Consider the following 15,549-nt stretch of genomic DNA (forward strand, 5'->3'; position numbering starts at 1 on the left):
GACAACGGACCCTCTTTAGAACTTGTCTACCCTTTATTTTCAAAGGTTAACCTGAAAATGAAGGGGGTACAGAAAAGGAAATAAAGTAAGGGAATCTCTGCAGCGTGAGAAGGAAACCTCAATATACCCAGAAAGGAAAATATGATAGAACAACAAACAACAAACATGCTGTAAATAACATTTCCCTCACTGTGGAAAGATTTAATAAATCTATAGTGGCACTTTCCTGTCTGGCAACATCACAGTGTTTAGGACTAAATTTCAACTCTGTTTGATCATTTGAATTCAATCCCAGATACGTTTTAAATATATATTTTGTTCATGTCTAAGACACTTTGGATGACAGATATACTATCATTAGACTGTATTCAGTAACTAATAAAGAAATTATTAAGAAAGTGAAGTCCAAAATGCCTATGTAACTATAGAGGAGCTGCCTCATTCATTTGATACAAGAGAGGCAGTGAACTGTCTGGAAGAAAGGTGTTTTCCTCCAAAGCATTTGGTAGTTCCTTCTTGATTAGAGAAAAAAGCATCAAGATTACTCAGTGTACTATTTTGGAGGCATCTTGATGTGGGCTTATCTGCCTTCTCTCACCACACCTTCTCTGCCATTTTACACCATTTCACATTTGTAATTACTTATTCTTCATTCTTTCCTTCCTCATCTGTGCCTTTACTCTTGCTCTTCCAGTGCTCAGGAAGAGATCTCCTTCACCTTCTCCATCACCGGTACCCTAACTATCCTTCAAGTTCAGCTCAGGTGCATCCTTCTCTAAGCAGCCTTCTTGGATTTCTCCAGGGTGAATTTATATGTTCCTCTATGTTTCCTCTGGTTTATGTTATGTTCAGAATTATGTCAATGACTGGCCAGTTATTCTCAACCCAGGAAACTGTCAGTGCTTGACTTTGTGACTACAGCCTAAGATTTTGCCATAGTATATAGTTGAATATTTCTCTGCTTGAAGGAGCATTATGTAGTTCATCATATATATGATAAAAACACATGCTGTATCCCCTGTATTTTATTTTCTTGGTTGTAGGAAACTGACTGTTTCAAACACTTTACTCAATATTCCCCTAAAGGCATCAGCAGCAAAAATTTATGAACATATTTTTATTAGAGATGATTTGGGTTTTATTCCTAGGAAATGGAGCTAGAAAAATTTTAAGGTCATTAGACATAATAATTTAAAATACATAGTTGTTTGAATACGTTAGCTTTAGCTTTTAGGTTCTCTGCTATCTTTAGCTTCTTCCATTTTATTTTAATAATGATAAAAATAAATCTCACATTTGTTCACTTTTTCCATTCTAAGGTGTTTAACAAACTTTAGGGGTGCAAATATAATGAAGTGATCCATATGCTTGCAACTAGGTTTATGACCCTGAGAGCATTTGATTACAATTATTTCTATTTCATTGATGTTGCTCAGAGTCAACAGAAGAATTGGGTTCAAACTTATTGGAAAAGTACAATTAGAAACCCTTGTCAACCCAGTTAACATGTCTTTGAAAATAGCATGTTAACACAGAACCTCCATATTTTTTAACTCTAAAATGTACTTTTATTTCTATTCTCCCTTCTCCCAATAACCATTTGTTGCATAACAACTACGTTTTGGGTTCAGAGCTCAACCCTGGGGATAAAAAGAGCAGCAAGGCTGTCAGAAGTGTATATATATATAGATACAGATATAGATATAGATATAGATATATAGATATATAATAGATAGATGTGTTTATACATCAGTAAGGTAGGTTGGATGTTTGTAGTGTCAACCTTAAAAATAAAATTGCCAGTTATTTTACCAGCAAAATGAATTTATTCAGGAATCACAGAGGAATTGCAATTTGGGACAAGCAAACTATGGCAAGCTATAAGCAAGTCCAGAGAACTAAGGAAAGGAGCCTTTGTTTATAGAGGAAAGGAGGCAGTTGGGAGGGGCTGTTTTGAACAAAATTCATTGGAGGAGAGTAGGAGTTCAGGGTGGTGGAAGCTTCTCATTGGCTGACTGTGGTGGTTTCTCATTGGCTGGGCTGTTGCTAGGCAAGGAGAAAATCTTTCTTCCTCCTGCTGGGGTGTGTAAAGTAAGCTTCTTCCAGTTGGGGAATGCAAGGTACACTTCTTGCTGGGGTCTGCAAGTGGCAGAGAGTGGTAGTGCATGAGAGCTCCCCCTTCGGGGCTTCCTGACTCCATTTTATTTTATTTTTTTTTTCACTTTAATTAGTTATTATTATTACTATATACTAGGCTCCCTGCTACATGCTCTACTCCTATAACTGCATTTTTTAAAACTTCTTATTTGTTATTGGAATATAGCCGATTAACAGTGTTGTGATAGTTTCAGGTGCACAGCAAAGGGACTCAGCCATACATATGCATGTATCCATTCTCCCCCAAACTCCCCTCCCATCCAGGCTGCCACATAACATTGAGCAGAGTTCCCTGTGCTATACAGTAGGCCCTTGTTGGTTATCCATTTTAAATATAGCAGTGTGTACATATCGATCCCAGAATGAGGTTTCCTTTATTTATTTTTACGTTTCCCCTTTTGATCAAGATCTTTCCTTTAAAGCATTGCTGATCAGTCAGGTTTTGGTGGGTTTGCCCCTTGGTTCCAGGAAGGACCTTTTCTGGTTGTCATGTCCCTCGTCTGACAAGAAGTACACAGAATGGAAACCACTGAGGCTACATTTGAGTAACAAGAAAGGGTAGGAGGGAGAACTCTCAGGCACCTGTCACTTAAAGTCTGTATCTTATCAAAGTCATAAGTGTTGGAGGTCATTTTGAAGCACTGAGCTAACATCGCTCAATTTGGTGCATCACTTCTGCAGAGATTTGACAGGCAATAGCTATAAAGTTAAAAAATAATTATGCAAAACAGAATGAAAATTAACATGACAAATCCAAGTTGTATGATTGTTCTAAACCATTTACCTAGGCCTGAAGGTAGCCAACTGAACAAGTCAAAGGACCATGGAGAGTTAGGTGAAAGTTTTTTGTAACCAGTGTGCTTGTTCCTTGATCTTGTGTGGTTGAATATCTACCTCACCAGAAGCATTTATCTGTGAGCAACAGGTGGTATTTGCTATTACACAGACACCTCCTGTTCAGCAAGTAGATAATCAAAGGGCTGTACAATTGTCCAAAACTACTTTAGCCAACGAGTCAAGTGATCATTTGGGGGCTGCCACTGCCTTGGCTGTGGAGTTGGCTAGCTAACCTAATGTTAGGAAGAGATTTCTGATCCTGCATTCACTGGCATTTACTTGGATCCATGGGAGAAGGGCTTTCCCTCTGGGGCAAACCTGGAGTCATGTGTGCCTCCTAGAAGTTCCCATTTAAAGTGGCCATGGAGCTTTAATGCGGAGGACCAATGAGAGGCTTCTGATTTGTTATGAATGGTGACTGGGACAGTTAAATATCCCAATAAGCATTGATCTCCAGTTCACCAGCTATCTAAACATCCATACGCCCATGAGAAATGCCAACCACCACAGGCAAAAATAAAGCCAGGTGTAGCACAGAGGATTCCAGCTAACATACGGTTATTGATAGCTTTGTTGGCTGGAATTTCCTGATTGACATATTCAAGCCTGGGGTCAGAGGAATTGGGATGACATTCTGTAAGGTACCATCCCAGCCTAGAGAAGTCTTTTCTAAAAGCCTTGAAAAGAGGAGTTAGCTTGTTTGCATTTCTCTTGGGTGCAGGGTAATGGATCGTATTTGAATAAGAAAAAGAGTGCCAAGGTGGAGGTGTTGAGCTGAGCTAGTATGGTTACGGTTGGAGAATGTTTGAAACAAGGTGTGGGAACACCTGGCTGTAACAGCCTAACCAGATAGTTAACACCAGTAGGCTTGTGAGTATAACTGACAGTGGCATTTGGGACTAAAGAGAAATTGGTTACAGGTAAAACCAAGGGATCTCCAGCACCGTGAACGGATCAGAGTTTCTGGTGACAGATCCAACAGTCAGAAAGGTTTCCTCCTTTCTCAGGAGATTGGGAAATGCAGATAAGAGTATTGTCTTTCCAATAAAGAGAAGGAGAAAATAGGGTAAGAAGCAACAGTGAGAAAAGGTATACAGGCCTGGTCTGGTTATGTTGGGAAAGCTGTCTCCTTCAGAGGCTGTGTCCACTTCAGTTCCTGAAAATGTTTATTTTCAGGTCACCAGTTTGTGTGCAGGTCCAGCCAGGGTTTGGTGTTTTCTTTAGATGTGACACATGAATCCAAGAGTCTATTCCTTGGAGTTTGGCAACACAAGGGTTGGTTAATGGTACCTGATAGGGGCCTTTCCAGTGAGCTTGAAGGGACTCTTTCTGGAGGTGTCTTGTCCAATAGGTGAAATCTCCAGATGGTAAGGAATGGTGTTTAAAGTCTTCGTCTCCAGAGAAGATGGGAGACACTGAGAAAAGATTGCTCTACTAGAGCATGGCTATTTTCAACAGAAGCAATGAAGCCTTTATAATTTTGAAGGATGATCTCCTTTTATCAGTTGTGATCAAAAGAAGCAGGAGCCAGGTGTATTGGGCATCCTGTGATTATCTCAGAGTGAGAGTTTATCGGTTCTAAAAGGGTTTAGACATGAGATTTAGAAGGACTAATGGCAGTGCCTTTGGCCAGGATACTACAAATGGAAGGGTTTCTACAAATTTTGCAAATTGCGTCTTTTTTTTTTTCATTAAACTTTTTTAATGGGTCTCAAATTCTCTGACCGATTTTTGGTCAAGTTGTTTCCATTAAAAAGTATTGGTTTTAAAAACTAATAACTTACAACTGCCACACACAAAATAAATGGTCCACAAAACATTCTCCTTTCCTTCTGAAGGTTTTACGATGCATTGTTATCGTTAACCAGTCTTTTGCTATTACACTTAAATGGCCAATTGAGACAAACAGTTCTGAGACCGTTCTTCCACCACTGATTAAGACTGGGGTGGCAGGTATCGGGGATAATATTCATTTAGCGTTCTGAGCTTTCTGGGCAGACTTGGTGACCTTGCCAGCTCCAGCTCCCTTCTTGTCCACTGCTTTGATGACACCCACAGCAACCGTCTGTCTCATGTCACCAACAGCAAAAGGGTCCAGAGGAGGATAGTCAGAGAAGCTCTCAACACACATGGGTTTGCCAGGAACCATATCAACGATGGCAGCATCACCAGATTTCAAGAATTTGGGGCCATCTTCCAGCTTTTTCCCAGAACGACGATCTATCTTCTCCTTCAGTTCAGCAAACTTGCAGGCAATGTGAGCTGTGTGACAGTCCAGCACAGGTGCATATCCAGCACTGATTTGGCCTGGATGGTTCAAGATAACCACCTGAGCTGTGAAGCCAGCTGCTTCCATCGGTGGGTCATTTTTGCTGTCACCAGCCACATTGCCACGATGAACATCTTTGACAGACACGTTCTTGACATTGAAGCCCACATTGTCCCCAGGAAGGGCTTCACTCAAAGCTTCATGGTGCATTTCAGCAGACTTCACTTCAGTTGTCACGTTGACTGGAGCAAAGGTGACCACCATGCCAGGTTTGAGAACATCAGTCTCCACTTGACCCACAGGGACAGTGCCAGTACCACCAATTTTGTAGACGTCCAGGAGGGGCAAACGCAAGGGCTTGTCAGTTGGGCGAGTTGGTGGCAGGATGCAATCCAGAGCTTCAAGCAGTGTGGTTCCACTGGCATTGCCATCTTTTCGGGTGACTTTCCATCCCTTGAGCCACAGCATGTTAGCACTGGGCTCCAGCATGTTGTCACCATTCCAGCCAGAAATTGGCACAAATGCCACTGTGTTGGGGTTGTAGCCAATTTTCTTAATGGAGGTGCTGAATTCCTTAACAGTTTCCTCGTATCTCTTCCGGCTGTAGGGTGGCTCAGTGGAATCCATTTTGTTAACTCCAACAATTAGCTGTTTCACACCAAGAGTGTAGGCCAGAAGGGCATGCTCAGGGGCCTGCCCATTCTTGGAAACACCTGCTTCAAATTCACCAGCACCAGCAGCAACAATCAGGACAGCACAGTCAGCCTGGGATGTGCCTGTAATCATGTTTTTGATGAAGTCTCTGTGTCCTGGGGCATCAATGATGGTCACATAGTACTTGCTGGTCTCGAATTTCCAGAGGGAGATATCAATGGTGATACCATGCTCACGTTCGGCTTTCAGTTTGTCCAGGACCCAGGCATACTTGAAGGAGCCCTTTCCCATCTCGGCAACCTCCTTCTCGAACTTTTCAGTGGTTCTCTTGTCGATCCCACCACATTTGTACATCAGATGGCTAGTAGTGGTAGACTCCCCCGAATCTATGTGTCCAATGACAACGATGTTGATGTGGGTCTTCTCCTTTCCCAGTTTTGCTTAGGTTTAGCGGTGGTTTTCATGACACCTGTGTCCTGGTGGCAAACCCGTTGCGAAAAAGCACAAATTGAGTCTTAATGTTGCTGTTAGTGCATTGGACCAGCCCTGAGGATTGAGGGTGGGAAGCACAGTGAAAATGCGTTAGGACTGGCCAAACAACACAGACTTGCTGTAATATTTGACCAGTAAATTGGGTTCCCTGGTTGCTATGGAGCTCAAGAGGGAAGGTTCCTGAGGGTAAGGATAATCTTTCCTAATCTTTCCTAAATTTTAGCCACAGAAGAGGCAGTAGCTTGTCTACACAGAAAGGCTTAGACCCAGTGGGAAAACATACAAACCATGACTGAAACATATTTATATCCATGAGATGGGGGAAATTGAATAAAATCCATCTCCCAAACCTCCAGTGGTCCATTGGGCAATTTAAAGTGCTCCGGAGCACTGCAAACAGGTTTTCCTGAATTATATTTTGGGCAGGTGGGGCAAGCAGAGTAGGCACTTTTTGTGGCCTTATTGATATCTCCTCACCAGTATTGATTCATAAACATTATCATTTTATCTGCAGACCAATGGTTTAATGCGTATACAGTAGTCAGTAATGGGAATTTTAGAGTCCCTGGCTAGGCTGGATTGTTATTTGGCCCAAACCAGAGTTCTCCCTTTTTATCGAATGAACAGTTACTAAATTTCCAATCTTGTGTTTCCTTTTCTGGAGCCAATTCTTGGGCTTCTCTAACCAATTTCTGTAGGTTATTATTTGGGGGAACATCCCTTTGGACATGACAGAGGTTTGATTTTTCGTTCCTTTGAGGGCAACATTCTTGGCAGAAATGTCAGCAATGTGGTTTCCTTTAGCTTCCAGGGAGTCAAGTTTGGAATGCCCAGGGACCTTAATAATAGCTAAAGTTGCTGGCAAGAGTGTGGCATCTAATAAATCCTGGACATAAGAGCCATTTTAAATTTTAGTCCCTTTAGAAATAAAGAGACCTTGCTGTTTCCATAACATTAAGTCATGAGCTACTCCAAAGGCATATCTATTGTCTTCAGTTTTGCCCTTTGCTGAAATGGAGGCCCAAGTAAGATCATATAATTCAGCCTGTTGGGCCGAGGTGGCCACAGGCAAAGGTGCCACCTTGATGACTTTAAAAGGAGTTGCAACTGCATATCCAGCACAATATTTACCATTTTCTTTCTTTAAGAACCATTGGTAAGCCATGAAAACTCAGCATTGGTGACAGGAGTTTCCTGTAAATCATCGTGAGGAGGCCAAAGGTGATCTGTCAGAGTCAGTCATGAGGAGTGTTGTCCCTAGAGAAGGGAAGAAGGTGGCAGGGTTAAGGTTATCACAGTGAGAAAGAGTTATATGAGGAGTGATTGCCATGAGGATTTCATAGGAAGTGAGATGACTGGCCGAAGTGTGTTGGTGTGATGAGAATTCAGGAGGGCTCTACTGCATGGGGTACAAAATTGGTGAGGGGGGATCCCATGACTATCTCTTTGGTGGCCTTAAGTAAAAGGAAAGTGGCAGAAATGGCTCTGAGGTAAGGAGGGGTATCCTCATACCACAGTGTCTATCTGCTGACTGTAGTACCTTATGGGGCGATGGTGATCCCCATGTTTTTGGGTGACTACTCCGAGAGTACTTGTCTCCTTCTCCAATGTAAAGAGGAAGAGGGGAAGTTGATAATTAGGATGTCCAAGGGCAGGAGGATTTATCAAGCTTTCCTTTAAGGTATTAAAAGCTGGGTCATCCAGATCTTTCCAAGTAGTAAGGGTCAGGTTTGCTGTTCTTTAGTAAGGCATATAGAGGCTGGGCCATGAGAGAAAAGTTCAGAATCCAGCTCTAACAATCACCAGCCAACCCAAGAAAACCTCATAATTGACTTTGCTTTTGGGCTTTGGGAAGTTCAGGATGCTATGAAGCTTATCTGGGTCTAGGTGCCCAGCCCTTTTTCCACGATCAGGTGCCCAAAATAATGAACTTGGGTTTGAACAAACAGCCGTTTCTCCTTAGAAACTGTATGTCCCTTTGAGGCTAAAAGCTTCAATAGGTGGGTGCTGTCTTCCTGAAAAAAGACCTGGGAAGGGGAGCAGAGAAGCAAGCCATCTACATATTGTAATAAAGTAGAGCCTCCAGAACATTTTATATCATCTAAATCCGCTTTTGAGATTTGTGAGATGTAAGAAGGATTTTTGGTAAAATCTTGGGTCATTACTGTCCAGGTATACTGTTGTCCTTCCCAAATAAAGGAAAAGAGGTATTGATTAGCATTATCTGTAGGGATGCTAAAGAAGGTGCTATGTAAATCACTCACAGTGAGAAATTTGCTTTTGGTGGGCATGAAGCTAAAAAAGTATGGGAATTGGGAACAACAGGGTGACAAGGGATGACAGTATAGTTTATGGCTTGGTGGTCTTGGACAAATCTCCATCCTTGGTCATTGGGTTTCTTTTCAGGTAAAATAGGGATGTTGCAGGGACTAGTGCACCAGATAATGAGGCCCTGGGTCTTATAATCATCTATTATTGGCTTAGTGCCCTGGAGGGCCTCTTTATTTATGGGGTATTGCTTAATTCCAGGGAGAGGCTTTGAGGGATCTATTTGCATCTTAATAGGAGGATTCTGCCAATATCAGTTGAGGATTTTGCCCATAAGGAGGGTGGCAGCTGATCTTATAGGGACAAATGATTAGTTTCCTTAGAATTAGCTCCTGTGCCATCAGAGATGGAGCAAATAAAAGATGTTGAAGGGTCATTTGATTTGCTCAGTAGGTGGCTGTTTTGGTTGCTGCTATCAAATTCTAGAACTCTCCCTTTCTGGGAGAAAGAAATTCTAGCATGATATTTTTCTAAGAAATCTCAGCCCAGTAAATGAATAGTGATGGAGGAACTAAGGAGCAAAGGGTGGGTATCTCTTAGAGGGCCTAAATCAAAGGGGATAGGTTTAGAAACAGGAACCTGATGAGCTTTATTTGGGATCCCCACTATTTGAACCCTTTTAGTACTCTGAGGTAGGGGCTGTTTAATAACAGTGGGGTTGAGCACTGAGAGTGTAGCTCTGGTGTCAATAAGGTCATAGAGAGATTCATTCCCAATCTGGAGAGTGGTTTTTTCAAGCCGATTAAGAGGGAGGATTTGGAAGAGCCCCTGTAGTTCCTCAGAGCCCCATCACTGGGGGTTAGGGGGGCATTGGAAAGGCTGGTTAGAGGGCTGAAGGTGTCTGGCGTGCTTAAGCTTGTAACAATCTTCCTTCCAATGTCCTGGCTTTTTGCAATAATGGCAGAGACCAGGAGGGTTTGTTTTTGTTTCTTTAGAGACCTCCATTTGTTGGAGTTTAAAATTGAGGATTTTAGTGGTCTTCCTTTTAGTTGAATCATACAGGGTGCAGGTGAGCTGGTTTGCTAAATTAACTACATTTGGATGGATGTAGTTCCCCATTCCATCCTCTTTTAACTGGAAGAGAAAGATCCTGGTTCAGCCCGTTAATGAACATAGAGTTAAAGGCTACCTGAGTGGATTCAACATCCATAGACCAGAATTGTCCTTAAAAATAATTTGGAGTTGACTGTAATAGTTGTGCAGAGGTTCATTTGGGTTTCTGAGTGCAAGTCTGAATCTTATTCCAATCAGTAGGTTTTGGGAAAGCCCTAGAAGTTGCCAACTGGAGTTGCCTGGCGATTCCCTGAGTTTGATCATATAATAAAGCATAGGGTTGGTCTCCTGGTTGTACTTCTAGGGACTCTTCTGGATTTTCCCAATTAGCAGTTTTTATCCAGTGTTTGTTTGGCTTGACCTTCACTGACAAGCATGTGAACTAGCTGATGTAAGTCAGAGAAACCAGGCTGATAAGTTTGAATGTCCATATTAAATTCATCTGCAAATTTGTGGGGATCCTCAGTTACTTTGGGAAAATCTGACTATAGCTTGTAGTTCAGCTTTGGTCCAGGGAACATAAGAAATTAGGGGTTTAGCATTTGGATCCTCAGAGGGCCTGATTTAAAGAGGCAGGTTTTAATAGGTTCAGGGGAGGAGAAAGTGGGGAGAAGTTCAGAGAAAAAGGGAAGTTCAGCAAGAGGATTAAAAGGAGGAGATGGGGACAGTGCAGAAGGGAAAGAGGAAGCTGACACCAGGTGGGGCCTTGGCACAAGATGGCTGCTGTGTACTTGGAGACATAGAGGATGGGAGAGGGAAAAAGGAGACCTCAGAAGCTTTTTGGTTTTTTCCAATTGTTTATTTGCCACAGTTAATTTAGAAATGATATTTTGTAAAGAGGCGATTTTAGAGTCTTGAATGAATTTGGAAGCCTCCAGGAACTAATTAAAATAGGCATCCCATTCAGTCTGTTTAATTTTAGAGCCATGGTCTTCTAATTTAGTTCTGAGAAAAACAAGTTTGGGGAGGTCAAAAGTTCCCCATAAATGCCACTGGAGTTCTAAATTGTTTTTGGTCAAATTGGTCCATTTAGTTAAAATGTGCATAAGGAGGGACCATAGTTTTTAAACATAAAACCAGCTGAGGTCCCGAAAGCGGGACACTCCCGAGATAATTTAGCCGAGTTGGATCCAACTGCTCAAAACTCAGAAGTTTAGAAAACAGAAGAATACTCACCAGAAAGGGCAATGCCTTCATAAAAACAAAAACAGTTCCCAAATAAAGTCAGAGAGCTTGACCAAAGGAAGGGAGTTTGGATCCAAGGGAAGGCTTACTGAACTCAAAAGAAAAAGATAACTCACAGAAGGAGAGAGTGCATGTGGCTCAAGTGCATACCTCACACAGTTCTGGGAGTCATTAGTTTGTTGTTGGGGGGTGGTGTGTGGCACCTCCGGATCCCACTTCTGACACCATGAAATGTCAACCTTAAACATAAAATAGCAGGACTTCCCTGGTGGCACAGTGGTTAAGAATCTGCCTGCCAATGCAGGGGACACGGGTTCGAGCCCTGGTCTGGGAAGATCCCACATGCCGCGGAGCGACTAAGCCCGTGCACCATAACTACTGAGCCTGCGCTCTAGAGCCCGCGAGCCACAACTACTGAAGCCCGTGTGCCTAGAGCCCGTGCTCCGCAACAAGACAAGCCACCGCAATGAGAAGCTCGTGCACCGCAACGAAGAGTAGCCCCCCGCTCGCCGCAACTAGAGAATGCCCACGCGCAGCAATGAAGACCCAACACAGCCAAATAAATAAAATAAATAAATTTATTTTAAAAAAACCAAATCCTATTAAAAAAAATAAAATAGCTAGTTATTGGGGGCTTCCCTGGTGGCGCAGTGGTTGAGAGTCTGCCTGCCGGTGCAGGGGACACGGGTTCGAGCCCTGGTCTGGGAGGATCCCACATGCCGCGGAGTGGCTGGGCCTGTGAGCCACAATTACTGAGCCTGCACGTCTGGAGCCTGTGCTCCACAACAAGAGAGGCCGCGATGGTGAGGGGCCCGCGCACCGCGATAAGGAGTGGCCCCCACTTGCCGCGGCTGGAGAGAGCCCTCGCACAGAAACGAAGACCCAACACAACCATAAATAAATAAATAAATAAATAAACTACATTCCTTAAAAAAAAAAAAGCTAGTTATTTTACCAGCAAAATTAGTTTACTTAAGAATAGCAGAGGAATTGCAATCAGGACAAGCAAACTGTGTCAAGCCATAGGCAAGCCTGGAGAACAAAGAAGAGGACCGTTCTTTTATAGAGGAAAGGAGGAAGTTGGGAGGGGCTGTTTTAAATGAAAGTGCTTTGGAGTAGAGCAGGAGTTCAGGGTGGTGTTGGCTTCTCATTGGCTGAGTGTGGTGGTTTCTCATTGGCTGGGCTGTTGCTAGGCAAAGAGAAAATCTTTCTTCCTGCTGCACGGGTGTGTAAAGTAAGCTTCTTCCAGTTGGGGAATGCAAGGTACACTTTTTCCTGCTGAGGTCTGCCAGTGGCAGAGTGGTAGTGCGTGAAAGCTCCCCCTTCAGAGCTTCCTGACTCCATGTTAAATGAGGTTTCCTTTATTTCTTTTCACAGTAGCAATAAGGTAGGAAGGTATACACACATACATATTTATAAAATATGTATAAAAGTACATGTCAGTTAAAAGTGCATTTTCAGGTGTGTTGCAACAACCTCGTGAGTTATTACCATCCCCATTTCACAGAGAAGAAACCAAGACTTAAAAATGTTACATGATTTGCCCAAGTTTATACACTAATAGGTGGTACAGTTAGGGTTCAGACCCAATGTGTATGACTTTAAAGCTCATGTTCTTTATCAATATACATTTGTAAGTGTCTCTTTTTTAACCAGAGACCAACTTTGTCCCAGAAGTTCAGATTCAGAATAAAAGAAAAAAGAATGAAGAGTGTGAAAATGGTAATGGTTATGTGAATGGCAAAACTGGATCATCATGAATACCAAGGATTTATTTTATTGTATATGTGCTTTAGGAGTAGAGAGTTAGTCCTCAGACTCTGGTGCTCAGCCTGTATTGGATTCAGAGCACGAAATACAGCATTTCAGTGCAGTTGCATCCCCCCTCCCCGCCTCCCCAGCTGAAGACCACCTTATGGGTGAATTACTTCATGGTGTGATCCTTTAGATATCTTGGTAGCTAAGAAGGAACTCCCAGAGTTATAATATGTTCAAACACCAGCGGAGCCACCAAGGATGTCTGTGAGGCTTCATTCTTAAGAATCTCCAGATTGAGAAAACCATCTATTTGTTCTGAAGAGCTGAGACGTTTACCTCTTAAGATTTCTGACAGTCCTGTGATTTTGCAAAACATGCACAGGTTTCAAGTTAATTTCCCCTGAAGCCATTCACCTCTCAAGATCGCTGACAGTTCCACGATTTTGCAAAACACGCACAAATTTTGAGTAAATTTCACCTGAAATGGAACCTTACTTTGTAGCTGTTTTATAAGCAAGGTGCTAGCAAAACACTCAGGTGTCTCTGTGACCCCTTAGACTACATTAGAATCCTTCTTAGGCATTTGGTACTTCTGCTTCATAGGACTTCTTACAATCATAGTTCATTGTGTGATTATTTGTTTAATGCCTATCTCTCATGCTAGACTATGAACTCTGGGTGGAGAGGGACGGTGTCTATTGCTCAGTGCTGCACCTTACCTGCAGTGCTTGAAACCCCATGACTGGCAAATAGTTGACGCTCAATATTTATTGAGGCAGGAATAAATGAATGGAATCTGACAGAAGACTAGGCACATGCAACCATGTAGCGGATTTAGTCTTGATTTATGCCACAGAGATTCCCATTCTTAGTTTTTAAGCACAGCCCTAGTTCAATACCTCTTTCATGACCTAACGGCTCTGGGGGTTTTATGTGACGGAGGGCAAGTCTGTTTGCTTGGTGATTACAAGAGGACAGATACAATATTTACTAGCCTTAGCAACTCCTGAGCGAATGTGGTCCCTGGAGAAGGGCACATGATAATGAAGCAGGGAAACCCAGCTGTTATCTCGAAGCAAAGCCACACAGGCGTCAAGGCCGTGACTCACGTTCCTGTGGTCAGGAGCCCTGGAGTTTTCAAGGATAATTTATGGTGACACGGATGAGACAGAGTTCATTTAAATACTGTAACTGCTGAAGTATTCTGAAGTGGGAAAGTCAGCGCATGGTGGAGTAAATACCTTGTTGACCCCTTCTCACTCTCTGGTACACCATTGTTTCAAGTATTTACTCTAGAATACTTGAGTCCTAATGTGACCCAGGCGAGATGAACTGACCACGGCTGCCTAATGCACGTTAAGATTTGGTTTCTGAACACGGAGCACACGTTCATCTTCACTCAGCCCATTGTTCTTTGATCGGTTAAATGATGCTCTAAATAGAGGACTGTGATAGCAAAAAATAAATGTTTTATACAGTGCTAGAAAAAGCTTTAGGGGAAAATTTTAGCAAAAGAACAGATTCTTTCTTGTTTCTATAGAAACCAGTAGCGATCAGGAGGAGTGAGGTGCTCTTTCATGTGTACATGGTAGTAAGGCCAGCCCAGCGGTCCCCAGCACACTGGAGGGCTAGTTAAAGACCCACTATCAGCGGGGGAGCCTCTGTCTGTGTCCCTTTGATCTCACTGGCAGTGGGGGACATCTTGCTGGAAATCCCGGCTTCCCCGTGGGCTGAGTAGGGCTGCGGTCCACAGTCGCTCAGCATCATAGAGCCAGAAAGGCTCTGAACAGGAATCTCTTGTTGAAAGAGGAAGAAAAAGGTAAACATAAGGAAAGCTCTAATATCAGCTGTCAACAGGCCTTTCAGTGTGCTCCTTGCCATCGAGCAGTAAATGTCCTGGTCGTGTCCTGACCAGATTACTGATAAACTGGCCAAAGCAGGCATTTGAGCTGTGGGTGGTAGGATAATTTGTTGCCCTTCCAATTTGTCTACTTCTATAAAATCTTTTTTTTTTTCCAAATGAAATTAGAATGAAATGCCTCCTTTTTGGTTTCGTTTGTAAAGCTGTTACCTTCTTGACAAGTGAATGTTGAGCAAGACTTAAATCAAATTCCAAGGCAAATACTTTTCTAAAGCCTAATCAATACTACGGCTTTAAAATGATTTCTCCAGTCTTTTAAATGAAGTTTAGGTCAAATGTAATGACAGGATGAAGCAGGCGCATTTTGCTTCAATCTGACATGTCCCAGAAGCTAAGAGGAATATCTAGTAACTGACAGAAGGGTTTTCCCTTTGTTTGACATTTACTTTGTATGTAAACAATCCAGTATATTGGCATGTCAGTGTATTAGTTGGTGGTGGTCCAAAACATGATGTGAATTCAGATAGTATTTCTTTCTGCTCACAAATACACACTCTTGATCAACAAGAGAACATTTATTGCAGTCTTGCCTTGCAGTTGGCAGAACAGAATGAATCATTTTGAAATATAAACTTCCTCAGATCTAAAATATATCACTGGAGAACACAAGACAGAGGGGGGAGTGGATTATGAAATAAAAGGAACGTATTTAGGAGTCTATAGGTCATAAACATAATAGATGGTCACTGATAAAATACTGGGACAAGTGTACAAGACTACATTTAGTGAGCAGGTGTTGAAAGCTGGATAACTTCCTTGAAGCTGTACTTTGGAAGCAGCATTTTGCAATGTGGAAGGGTATGAAGTGGCCTCTTACTGGCTGTGTGACCTCAGGTAAGTCACTTCCCCTCTCTGAACTTCAGTTTCCTCACCTATGAAATGGTAATAATACAAA

The 15,549-nt window shown here is 42.5% G+C and overlaps 1 protein-coding gene and 1 pseudogene across 5 annotated transcripts in view; one reads left to right on the plus strand and one right to left on the minus strand.

The window, feature by feature from the left end:
• Nucleotides 1-15,549, plus strand: part of AFF2 (ALF transcription elongation factor 2) — a 486,511-nt gene that overhangs the window by 62,398 nt on the left and 408,564 nt on the right. The gene's annotated exons all lie outside the window — the stretch shown is intronic.
• The window catches only part of LOC309652754 (elongation factor 1-alpha 1 pseudogene), a 33,555-nt pseudogene continuing 22,694 nt past the window's right edge, over nt 4,689-15,549 (minus strand). The window contains exon 2 of the transcript in view: nt 4,689-6,357. The product of the transcript in view is annotated as an elongation factor 1-alpha 1 pseudogene (transcript). The remainder of the gene's footprint in view (nt 6,358-15,549) is intronic.

The sequence above is a fragment of the Balaenoptera physalus genome (assembly GCF_965194825.1).
Source record: "Balaenoptera physalus genome assembly, chromosome: X".
In the NCBI taxonomy this organism is placed as follows: Eukaryota; Metazoa; Chordata; class Mammalia; order Artiodactyla; family Balaenopteridae; genus Balaenoptera; species Balaenoptera physalus.